General features: G+C 33.8%; 1 protein-coding gene across 2 annotated transcripts in view; it reads right to left on the reverse strand.

The window, feature by feature from the left end:
• Positions 1-13,944, reverse strand: part of LOC131665447 (nuclear receptor subfamily 2 group F member 5-like) — a 134,810-nt gene that overhangs the window by 63,761 nt on the left and 57,105 nt on the right. The gene's annotated exons all lie outside the window — the stretch shown is intronic.

Genomic DNA, 13,944 nt, shown 5'->3' on the forward strand with positions numbered 1-13,944 from the left:
GGTGACTCTATTTAAATTATGGTCAGATAAGGTATTAAAAAAAAAATGGTAAGTCATAACGTCCTACGGCATGAAAATTAACATGGGGAAATAAACAAATAAATAAAGAAAAAAATGTTTCTGGGTCCTGGAAGTGTAAAAACCGATTGAAATCGAAAGAAAAATAATTAATACGTTTTATAGACAACAAAATTACTAAAAAGTTGTCTAGGTTTTTATTATTTTAATTTTAGTCATCAGTGTGCGGTGGAATCTATTATCGAGAGGGACTAATTAATAACCAATACAACTAAAAGTTCATTTTGAGTGTAATTGCATGTATTTTCACTTGCTAAATACGAATCTGAAGAGAAAATCGATTGAAAGTAAACATGCAATTAGCTATTAACAAATGATTTAATTAAATACTTATATAATTAAATCGGTTATTAATTAATCCCTCTCGATAATAGATTCTATCGCACATTGATGACTGAAATTAAAATAGAAAAAACTAGACAACTTTTAGTCACTTTTTTTCTAAAAAATCTATTCATTATTTTTCTTTCGAATTCAATCGGTTTTTACACGACCAGGGCCCAGGAACATATTTTTCTTTATTTATATGTTCATTTTCACATGTTAATTTTTCAGTCGTCGGATGTTAGATGGCAAGGGCTATTTTGAAGTTGCGAATTCACAATGAGTTTACTTCTGCTCTAGTAACATACTAGGCCAGTCAAACAAGTAAATATTGAATGCATAGTTTTTAAAATAATTATTGTTGTTTACTTTGCATCAAGAAAGTGAAAATATATTTATAGTATTTGATTGATTGAGTGAAGATTGTTTCCATGATTTGACTTAATAGTTTAGTAAGTGAAAAATTATGGAGGAGGCTGTGAGGGTATTAACTTATGCGAGTGTTATGTGTGTTATTGTATGAAATTTAGAAAAAAACTACATATTTTATAATTTAAAAGTTATAACTGAATAATGATACAGTGTTGATGAGTTAAAAAAAAACATCTTAGTATATTAGTCCAGGCAATAGAGCCCAAAAAAGAGCGTTTCGCGTACTTTTTCCGGAAAGCACGAAATTTTTACTGTGGATAACTGACAATGAGTGTAATAACATATCTTCATCCAAATTCTGAAATCGGTGCAGACCATTGTTAACCAGCCGTTTCAAAAAAAAAAATTTGATCTATTTTCATGTTTTCGAGTAATATCTTTCTTACTAGCAGTTGAATCGAAAAATGGTATTATGGTTTTTTGTTCGTCTCGGCAAGACCTACAAAAATATGTGTCGCGCATTAATACATATTAATTAGATAAAAAGTTATTAACACAAGAAGGACAATTGTTTATTTAATAATTATCGTTCAATATTTGATTATAGAGATTTTCCATGTACCTCAATGTAGTTCTTATTACGTAGAGATTATGAGCTTTGAAGCCGCAAGCTCTAATGTTAATTTCAATCTATACAGACGGTTAACAACAAATTAACTGTTTCGTTAGAATTTATACCAATCACCTGGTTTTTTTTTATTTTTAGCTATTATATTATATAGATATCTACGTAACGATTTAGGAACTAATTTGTCACTAATTTGTCACTAATTTGTGGAAAGTGCCATGACCATCAGAAGTTTTCACGTTATGGTCAGCATTATCAAATACAAGCTGTGCAAAAGAATCTTTATACTCGAGTGCTTCGTCATGGCTTACTACAGACGATAAATATCTATGTAGTTCAGAATATGAAACAGAAAATCCATTTGCATATAATAAATCAATTAATTCTTTTGAACCATTCATACGATGTAACACGCCCGCAATATTCTCCAGCAGCGGCGATACAAATGACGTTGGTTTTGACGATGCAATTATTGCATGTCCGATAGAATTTATACCAATCACCTGGTTTTTTTTTATTTTTAGCTATTATATTATACAGATATCTACGTAACGATTTAGGAACTAATTTGTCACTATCCTTTAAAAATTGGTCTTGAGGGGGGTAATATTCCGTGTTATAATTCATATTGTCAATATCATTCAAGCATATAGCTGATGACTCGAATTTTCTCTTTTGTTTGTTCATCGGTGTCTTGTCTACTGCTGTAAAAATTCTGGCTAAGTAAAGATCTCGCAAAAGACATATGCGAAATAATAACGCCTTCATTTAAAATTTGAATAATAAATTCGGATTGAAAATGATCTTGTAATTTACGTTTTGCAAATTTGATGATTCTGTGTAATCTGTAGTCTCATTGAAAATATCATGAAGAGTAAACTGAGCTTTATCTTCATTATTTGAAATATAATTAATTATTACATTAACAATATTAAATACACTTCCAATCAACGACTTGCGAATATAAATAGATTTCGAAAGGTGGATGCTTTATACATTTTTTATGGTAGCCAGCTTTAACTTCAACTAAAGTCGGAACAAACGCTAATCGACTTTTAAAATTGTTAGCTTGTGCGCTATCTATAGTTGTATATTTTTTTAATAAATCCTTCGTGAAGCTGTCGCGAAGTACATATGATATTTTGAGTCTACTATTTACTAACGGTTCGGTACAAAAGATGCAATTATTTGCAAAATTAAATTTCGATTCCTCATTATGTAGCGAAGTGCTTGGTTGGTTATTTGGTTTTGCAGAGCTATACTTTAAGCTATTTTTCGCATCGTACATTTTAGAGCAAGAGGTGTGTATTACTATACTATCACGCTTAGATAAAACTATCTCAACTACCTTGTGTCCTCTAACTTTACTCGCTTTTATAAGATTTGCAATTCCTCTTGATAAAACAGGTTTCGTCGATTCTCCTGCCAAAGGTTTATTGCACAAAATGCAGTTTATTGTCCACGTATCCTCAGCTGTAGTTCTTTTGGCCATGATTGAAATCTTGCAACAGTTATTTATAATAAATTAAAATCAAAATAATTTAATTTATTGTGAAAACTAAAGCAAGTAATCTATTTCATTGCATATATTTTTAGTTTTCATTTTGGAAAGAAAAGACAAGGTAAGCTGGAGAAAGTGCTGGACAAAAGCAGATAGCAAAATGTATTCAAAAGGGGCTCCGAAAGTATAGTTCCCTTCATATAACTTAAAACGCAAAAATATGCTTCAAAATGCGCCCCACTACTACATTGATTGAAAACAATATTCATTAACTCTTGTCATTAATATTTCACACGTAACGGGATATGAATTCCGTTTTATTTTTATTGTCTCGCCCAATGCGCAGTCGTACTGGAATGAGCACGGTGAGATCGAAATAATCAAATTTTGCTAGCTGACTGGGGAGCAGAAAGGGCAGGTGTCAGTCAACCAACTTACTAACAATGACAACAATAGATTAATGTTTCAATCATATACAGGCTGGTTTATTTTCTATGTAATTTACAATACGTTTGGCCCGCGCATTTACGCTTATACGGTGTGCGCGACAATCTTACGTATAGTCAGTTCATTTACAATCAGTCGATCGAGTTATTCGCTTGCATGCTCGCTCGCTAACGATTTTCTTGTACTCGCAGATGTGAGGGGAGAACTAAGATGTTACGCGCGGTCGCTTATCGAAAACATATCGCGAAGCTGGCCAGCTTACCTTATGCGATTAGCCGCGCTGTCAGGGGGAACAGTTCAACGTCGTAGTTCTGCGCGTGGCTCAGGTTGCCACTTTTCCGAATTAAAGACGAAGCTCTCTCTGTCATCGTGCTGCTTCCGTCGGATGGATTCAGCAACCTCGTAGCTGGCCTCCGATTGCGTGGTTAGCCACTCGAATTCGCAGCAGCAACAAAGAACTATCGGCCGGTTAACGTTCACGCTCCTTGTGGCGTTCACACGTACGCACGTCGTTGCCGGTGATCGAGGCACTTCTAGGTTCGGACACGCTTTTCGCGACTTTCGGGTAGCCGCACAACTCTAGCGTTAGTGCTCCTGGACTTCTGCACGCTGATGCCAGTGTTAAAGGCGCTCTCCCACTGGTCCTTTTCTCTTCGCGCGCTTTCCGTCCCATTTTGGACCGAGTTCCCGTTTTCGACTTACCGGGGCCGGTAGGTGCTGTCCTCGTAGGCAGCCACGCGATTGAGACGGTAGCGCAAACAGAACGTTAACCGTTGCTCACAATAATATTAACAACGCAAATTTTTTTATATAAACTAATGACGTTATACAGAATATCTCACGGTGCACTATATTTTACATGAATTAGCAGCTTACCTGTTGTGTAATCAACATTCAATAGTAGTTTCGTTGTAAATACTGTAATTTAATACAGTTAAGCGCTAAAAAAGTGGTCGAAACTTCAGAAATCAAATAGTACAAACCTCTAACTATAAATGCCAGAGAATTACACTGCTGTATTTGATTGTAATGTACACTTCCACGATTAATTTAAAAGATCATGCGAGAATTTTCACTGAAAAAGTGTTGCTGTAACAATTTCGAATTGTTTCTAGTGATCTATGGTGCTCGAGAACCAAGCTACGAATACTGACTATAACGGCTGAACATCAGCTCCTTTGAATCTACAAATGGAAGCTCAAATGGATCCTCTTCAAACATGTTCATACTGAGTCTATCCTTGAGAAACTTAGGCTTTCGAAAAAGAAGCTAACTTCTTACTCTACAATATACTTTTTTAAGATCTAATTATCATTTTAGACATTTAAATCAGGCAGACGTTCGTCTAAGGCACGAGAAATAATAGGTAGTCTTTTCCTAATGACTCACTTTCACTTTTACCTGATTGGAAATATATGATATTTCGTTGCCAGCAGAAAAATAAGACCTTTATCATTCAAAACTAAATTAATTTCCAACATTTAATTTATTACTAAATTTAAAACAGGTGACAATTACTAACAAATTAAAAAAAAATTATAGTTATTGTAAATTTTAATGTTAAAAACCTATGCTTTTTATACAAATGAATTGTGGCTTTCTTAACAATATTTTTGTATTAAAAAGATCATATTCAGATTTCTCTCAGTGAGTAGTATCAGATTAAAAAAAAATGAACAAAATTTTCTAATCCAATTTTGAGAGCCAACCCGTTGTCAAAAATAAATAATCCAACAATCATCTCAGGTTACACACGTGTGTTTCGCTGGTAGATATCCAACCTCATCAGATCTTTATTAAAAACAAATGAAAAAATGGTTACAATAACTAATACATATAGAATAAATAAAAGTCACGCTCACGAACATTTACCTCAATTCACTAATCACAATTAAATTAACCATTACAGTAAAACCAAAAATACAATATTAAACTCATCTTCTAACTTTCAATCATACAAATACTTAAAATTCATCTCAAACAACAACTATGAAATAATGCAAGCCGACCGGTGTCTGTTGCCTTTTATATCAAAACAAATCACATATAGATATATACAATTAAATGTATCCCCTCTCATATGCCGGGAAAGACCGGTACAGTCAGCATCACTACATATCAAAACAAATTTTCAAAAACATTCTACCAAACTATAACTGTACAATTGTGAAATCAATCAGATAAAACGTCAAATAAACCTTTATATTGTTTACTTAATAAACTAGTGTCCTCCTGTCTATTTATAGCGTTATTAAACAAATTAATATATATCATTTCTGAAATTAGTCTCTTACAATGATTAGACTCTCTATCTAAAATTGTTGTATTGTCCCAGTCAAACGAATGCGTAGGATAATTTTTCAAATGCATCGGGATAGGAAGAGATTTATCTATAGGTGTCTTACTATGCTCATCTATGCGTTTTCTTAAGCTTCTCTTAGTTGGACCAATATATACAGACGGGCAACTGTCACAACAAAATTTATATACTATATTTGTCTCATTCCATTTATCTGTAACATCTTTACCTAGTCTTATTATATTGTCCAGCTTATGGTTAATTAGTTGTATGCAGCAAATATTGAATTTTCTTAAACCATAGTTACATAACACGGTGGGAGGGAATGAAAAAAAAGTTTCGCTGCCATGCCGACGAAAACTGAATTAGTAGTTTCTTTCAAAATATAATTACATGTTAAAAAAACCTGGAATCAGAATCCTAGCTGATTGTCTACAAGTTATTTCGGTAATGTACTAAGAAAAAAATTTTTTTCCAATTAAATAGCAATGGGCTCATGTTTTTATTTCCAATTATATTTTTTTCTTTTTCTATATTACTTTTAACACTGAATCACTAATGAGCAACGATAATGTATTAGTAATACATATTTATGGGAGTATAATGGTAAAAACATGTTCAAGTTTAAAATATTTATATTATTACATAACAAAAAATATATTTACACAATGAATGCATTCATTGGTGGCTCTGTTTATTAAATGCAAAATTCTCTCTATAAAATCAATCAAAAATTAAGCGGCTACTTTTCTAAATCAAAACAAAAAGTAAATACATAGAATTTAGAGCGTTTGCACAATACTATATACATAATCAAAACAAACGTACTGGAATAATTTGAGTATTGATATGTGAAAATTTCTCGCAAAGCCAGTCTGTGAATCAGTATACGTTATGTTTTCTTCTTGGCAGTTTGTCTTTCGTTTTTCATGTAAAAGCATTGTCAGTTACAATACCAATTATGTGTCACCATGCCAAATGCTACTTGTACTCACGATGAAAACCGAAAGAAAGTGTATGCGTGCTGCGGTAGAAAAATAGTAGTAGGCAAAAAGAAATTAGAACATTATAGTATTTCTATCGGAAGTGAAAAACTAATCAAAAACTATGTTTACGCAAATTTCGATTTATCAGATCAGAAATTCCCATCAAGTGTTTGCGTAACGTGCCGTAAAATACTAGCAGAACATGATAATGGCGACTCTTCACGACCGCTACCGGTGATTTTAAATTACAAAGATATACTGCTACCTAAATTAATAAGAACAAAAGGTGATTCGATACAAGACATAAAATGTGAGTGTTATATTTGCCAGACAGCAACATACAGAGGGCATGTAAAACTCAAAGTTGGTGAAAAACGTTCTATAACGAAAAAAATAGACAAATCAAATGGGCTGTATGGAGTGAAGTGTACTACAAATATTGAGCAAGCAATCAGTGATGAAAAAAAAACAGTTTATCCAACTATGCAAAAATTGTTTTACGAAAATAGGTAAGGGTAAGGAACATCGCTGTAATATTCATGGAGACATAAGACATAAAAACATTAGTAGCATAGTCGACAGTTTACCTTTACAGCAGCAAGAGCAAATTGCAACTACCATTCTTGCTAAAGTAAACAAACCAAATTCTAATGTAAATTTCATTGAAATGAGTACAGGTGGTCGCAAAAAGAAAGTTTATATTAAAGACGCAAATCAAATTAAAAATGGTGTTTCTTTTTCTCAAGAAAGTTTAGACGAGTTTCAAACTAAAACAAATGTATCTTTAATTCATATGAAAAAATTAACTAGTATGTTAAGGTCGAAATCTGGGAGGCAATCTGTCCCAAGTCATTACATCAAACATGCATCGGAAAATGCAAATCAATTAGATTACCTTTACGACATTGCATTTTTTAATTTTGATGTTTCTGATAATAGTAACAAAGAAAGAAGGCCTGTTATTTGGACAAACGCAGAAAAAATGGTTAAGAAAGTTATGAAGAAACGAGAAATTATTGGTTATCCTTGTTTTAAAGTTATGGCAGATGGAGGTCAAAAATTCTTTAAAATTTGTTTGTCAATTTTTCCTCAAAATGATAATGACGGTGCACCATCCAGTAAAAAAGTAAAACTTGACACTAAAGAGCATTCAAGTTGCAAGTTCAAGTTGACAAGTGTAAAAAAATTGATTATATTGTGCATCGTTCCCGATATAAAAGAAACTTACGAGAACGTGAAAATATTGTTTGATCTGATTAAAATCAACGACATTTCTTTTAAGTTTGTTGCTGACTTTAAATTGACACTAATTGTAAATGGAATGCAGACTGCTACTGCAACTAGCCCCTGTCCGTTTTGCTTTATACAACTAAATGATCTAAAATGTCGCAAAGAATTAATGGATGATGAATCTGAAAATTTTAAATTGAAAACTTACGGTGACTTAAAACAAGATTATGAACTATTTAAAAACTGTTTAGGAAGTAATAAAAAACTGACCAAAAAATGTAATAGTACTGTGAATAATCCTTTGTTTGAAGAGAGTGATGAAATTTATGTGTTAGAAAAATGTATTCTTCCAGAGTTACACCTTTTACAAGGTTTTGTTAACCACATATTTTGGAATGGATTGGTGCCTCTTCTAGGAAAAGAAAAAGCTTTGATCTGGCCAATGAAATTAAATCTCATCTCAAAAAATTACCATGGAGATGTCTTTGAGGGTAATGCTTGCCGTAAAATGTTAAAACGATCGGATGAACTTTTTGATCGTGAAATTTGCGGTGATGTTGGTAAACTGAAACTTGTGCCGTTTGTTACATCATTAAAGGCTATGAATAAAATAGTTGAAAGTTGCTTTTCAGTCAAGAGGAGTAATGTCAAGTTTCAAGAAAATTTACGATTACAGATTAGAGAACTGCAAAAATCTTTTTCAGCGACGGAAATATCAGAAACATTGAAAATTCACGTGCTCGCAGCACATCTTGAACAGTGTTTCGCGTTCTTAGATTCTAATAGCGGCCTAGGATTATGGTCAGAGCAAGCAGGTGAATCGATCCATAGGGAATTTCTCAAGTATTGGAACAAGTATAAAATTAATAATGTGCATAGTACTTTATATATTAATAGATAAAAAAACCAGTAGTTGAATTTTCTTCTAGACATTTGTAAATAATTAGAGACCTGCTGATTCATGAGACGTTTTTGTTGTACAAAAATTTGCAATTTATTTTTAATATGTTAATTTTTTGTTGTGATATCATATTCATGAAAAATATGTGTTTCTATTAATATATTTATACTCGTTTGTTATATAAATGCCTTTATTAATAAAATAATTACTTTGAAATTAAAAAAAAAAAATTTTTCATTACCACTACATACTTTATTTGTTGCTTATTTGAGATTCAGTGTTAAAAGTAATATAGAAAAAGAAAAAAATATAATTGGAAATAAAAACATGAGCCCATTGCTATTTAATTGGAAAAAAAAATTTTCTTAGTACATAACCGAAATAACTTGTAGACAATCAGCTAGGATTCTGATTCCAGGTTTTTTTAACATGTAATTATATTTTGAAAGAAACTACTAATTCAGTTTTCGTCGGCATGGCAGAGAAACTTCTTTTTCATTCCCTCCCACCGTGATAAGTGAAAAAATTTTTTTTGAAAAGGCAACGGTAAAACCATCGCTTTAATATTTGTATTTTTTCTATTATCATGAGCAGTCATACTATTGCAAAATCTATGTTTATGAATGCGATCAAATATACATGTATTAACAAATTTAATATCATTATTTTTTAAAATATTCTTATCAATTTTTATATTATTTTCATGAAAGGTTGCATCAGACAATAATAAAGCTCTGTCAATTAAATTGTATACAATATTTCTTTTTTGCTGAGTTGTGTGGTTCGAATAAAAGTTCAAAATTCTACCCGAACAAGTCGGTTTTTGGTACCAATTAGTAATAATTTTACTGTTCTTAATTATTAACGAAATGTCTAAAAAAGTTATGCTATTATTAAATTGGATTTCATGTGTGAAATTTAAATGACTATTATAATTATTAAAAATGTCCAAAACCAATTGTAACTCTTCCTTTTTTATACATAAAATTGTGTCATCTACATATCTAAAATAAAAAAGTGGAGAACAATTATATTTTTCACGCAAAACACATAAACAATCAGTCTCTAAATCATCCATTACTAAATCAGCAAACAACGGCGATATCGGAGAACCCATGGGAGTGCCAAAAATCTGTTTATAAATTATTCCGTCAAACTGAAAAAAAGTATTATCAAACAAAAACCTTACAGTATCTACTATTTCAATAAAAGGTATTTTGGAAACAGAGTGAATTTTATTAAATCGTCTATCAAGACTCTCAATAAACAAATCACAAGGAACGTTTGTAAACGAAGAGCTGACATCTAATGAAATTAGCATGTAATCCGACGGAACTGTTATGTTCTGAAGTCTTTCTATAAGTTGAACACTATTATCTATATGAGAATGTGGTCATAAGTTGCATTTTTTTATTTCTTTGTCTAAAACCGTAGACAAAAAATGAACCGGACTATTAACAGTTGAAATAATAGGTCTAAGTGGATACCCAGCTTTATGAATTTTAGGAAGGCCATAAGCTTTTGAGAGTATCGTGTTAGTTTGCGTGAGAGCGAATTTATTGTACTTGAAATGTAAATAACCCTTATCATTAAAATCGCGAAGAATTTTATAAATACTAAATTGCAACGATCTCAAAACATTTTTGGCAGTTACAATTTTATATATATTCACATCATTCAATAATTCACTCATTTTTGATTTATAATCACCGACTTCCAAACAAACCGTTAAATTACCCTTATCAGCTCTTGTAAAAAATATATTGTCATTATCTCTAAGAAATTGCTTAGTGTGATGTATTATGCGTTTCAATTCCCTCTCAATATTAGTAAGATACACAATATTAGTAAGATTTTTAACCCATTTTTCACGATGTTCAACATTACAAATAACATACTTCTTTCTGTATATCATTTTAAACTTATCACTCAATGTCTTGTTCAATCTTTGGAAAATGTTACTACCTTTTATTTCGGTAAAGGTTCTAAATGAAATATCTAGACTTTGTTTGAATTGAATATGCATTAAATTGGCGATCGAACGTAAACAGAATCAATGATTTTTTTCATTTTTTAGCCCCGCGGAGTGGTGGGGGAAGTCGATCGCTTATTTGGGTCGCTCAAAAATTCGCTAAGTGTCTTCAAAACGCATGGCGCGATTTTAACATTATTTTTCTCCCAATCTAAAGAAGATAATTAATTCATTTTTTTTTAATTTGATACTACTCACTGAGAGAAATCTGAATATGATCTTTTTAATACAAAAATATTGTTAAGAAAGCCACAATTCATTTGTATAAAAAGCATAGGTTTTTAACATTAAAATTTACAATAACTATAATTTTTTTTTTAATTTGTTAGTAATTGTCACCTGTTTTAAATTTAGTAATAAATTAAATGTTGGAAATTAATTTAGTTTTGAATGATAAAGGTCTTATTTTTCTGCTGACAACGAAATATCATATATTTCCAATCAGGTAAAAGTGAAAGTGAGTCATTAGGAAAAGACTACCTATTATTTCTCGTGCCTTAGACGAACGTCTGCCTGATTTAAATGTCTAAAATGATAATTAGCTCTTAAAAAAGTATATTGTAGAGTAAGAAGTTAGCTTCTTTTTCGGAAGCCTAAGTTTCTCAAGGATAGACTCAGTATGAACATGTTTGAAGAGGATCCATTTGAGCTTCCATTTGTAGATTCAAAGGAGCTGATGTTCAGCCGTTATAGTCAGTATTCGTAGCTTGGTTCTCGAGCACCATAGATCACTAGAAACAATTCGAAATTGTTACAACAACACTTTTTCAGTGAAAATTCTCGCGTGATCTTTAAAATTAATCGTGGAAGTGTACATACAATCAAATACAGCAGTGTAATTCTCTGGCATTTATAGTTAGAGGCTTGTACTATTTGATTTCTGAAGTTTCGACCACTTTTTTAGCGCTTAACTGTATTAAATTACAGTATTTACAACGAAACTACTTGAACAAATTGGACAATTCTTAGTAGAAATTCCAAGTTAAATATAATTAACACAGAAATTCGGATCCCCTATAAGAAAGAATTTATAAGTCTCATGTATATTAAGTTCTTTGAAAATTGATACGAATATGGTGCGTGGATAGTGAATAAATAAAGGATATGGATTTATTTTTATTATAGATTTATCAAGTATAATTGGGCTCGTATTTATCCGGCATAAAAACCCCAGTCATAAGTAGGGAAAAGCCATCTAAATATGAGCAAATACAGTCGAAGAATGTACAAAGAGTTATGCTACTTATTATAATTAATACATTTCGGCAGGCTCGCTTTGCCTGTGAATGGCCATTCAAGTTATAGACTACTCGCTTACCACACGACGCTAATTGCACCTTGTGCGAGAAGGAAGGTCGTCTCTTAGAGCAGCACAGTGCCAACGTCTTGGTCACGGGCACGGCCCGCACTATGCTGCCCCTAAAGTAGGGCCGAGTTGCTGCTGTCTGAGCTGCCCAGGGTCGGAGACGCCTCAGAGGATATCACGCATATCCTCAGCTAGGCCTACGGGTGCCGGTAGCCCTTGTTGCGATCGTGGGTTCAACAAGTCACAAGATAAAAGGCACGATACTGTGCTCGCACGCAACTGTCATCCACAGAACGTGACGTAAGACAGGAACTCGCACTCACATTCAGTACACACGTTACCTGTGAAGGCTAGCACGATAAACTAACAACGACGTAACAATTGAAAGCAACCAGTTAACTGAGCGCAACTAGGTGACTGAAAGATAATGCCACGAGGTGTAAGGATCGAGTTCTCGAGAGCTACTACTGCTTCCTCCTTCCTGAAGAAGGATCAGAGTTTTCTCCAGCATTGGGCCTGTTCGTGGAGACAATTAGAAAAGCAAGGTTTATAGTGCCGAATTTCCCTCCGAACGTTTACCTGCGCAACAATTGCTGGACGACCATACCGCCTGTTTTCTTTTGTATCGCGCGCGCACCGCTGGAACTGCCGCACGTGTTAATATTCTGGGTTTTCCCCATCCGCAAAAAAAAGAGAGAAAACATTAAGCGACAAAGGACCGAATCTCTAAATAAACTTTCACATTTACAACCGCCAAAAAAATTGTTATAAATTATTACTCTCTACTTTCGTGCTATGCACATGGAGCGCAGATGCCGCGAACACTACTATTGAATGTTGATTACACAACAAGTAAGCTGCTAATTCATGTAAAATATAGTGCACCGTGAGATATTCTGTATAACGTCATTAGTTTATATAAAAAAATTTGCGTTGTTAATATTATTGTGCGCAACGGTTAACGTCCTGTTTGCGCTACCGTCTCAATCGCGTGGCTGCCTACGAGGACAGCACCTACCGGCCCCGGTAAGTCGAAAACGGGAACTCGGTCTAAAATGGGACGGAACGCGCGCGAAGAGAAAAGGACCAGTGGGAGAGCGCCTTTAACACTGGCATCAGCGTGCAGAAGTCCAGGAGCACTAACGCTAGAGTTGTGCGGCTACCCGAAAGTCGCGAAAAGCGTGTCCGAACCTAGAAGTGCCTCGATCACCGGCAACGACGTGCGTACGTGTGAACGCCACAAGGAGCGTGAACGTTAACCGGCCGATAGTTCTTTGTTGCTGCTGCGAATTCGAGTGGCTAACCACGCAATCGGAGGCCAGCTACGAGGTTGCTGAATCCATCCGACGGAAGCAGCACGATGACAGAGAGAGCTTCGTCTTTAATTCGGAAAAGTGGCAACCTGAGCCACGCGCAGAACTACGACGTTGAACTGTTCCCCCTGACAGCGCGGCTAATCGCATAAGGTAAGCTGGCCAGCTTCGCGATATGTTTTCGATAAGCGACCGCGCGTAACATCTTAGTTCTCCCCTCACATCTGCGAGTACAAGAAAATCGTTAGCGAGCGAGCATGCAAGCGAATAACTCGATCGACTGATTGTAAATGAACTGACTATACGTAAGATTGTCGCGCACACCGTATAAGCGTAAATGCGCGGGCCAAACGTATTGTAAATTACATAGAAAATAAACCAGCCTGTATATGATTGAAACATTAATCTATTGTTGTCATTGTTAGTAAGTTGGTTGACTGACACCTGCCCTTCCTGCTCCCCAGTCAGCTAGCAAAATTTGATTATTTCGATCTCACCGTGCTCATTCCAGTACGACTGCGCATTGG

Source organism: Phymastichus coffea, unplaced genomic scaffold (genome assembly GCF_024137745.1).
Source record: "Phymastichus coffea isolate CEN01 unplaced genomic scaffold, Cenicafe_Pcof_1.1 PCOF00051, whole genome shotgun sequence".
Lineage (NCBI taxonomy): Eukaryota > Metazoa > Arthropoda > Insecta > Hymenoptera > Eulophidae > Phymastichus > Phymastichus coffea.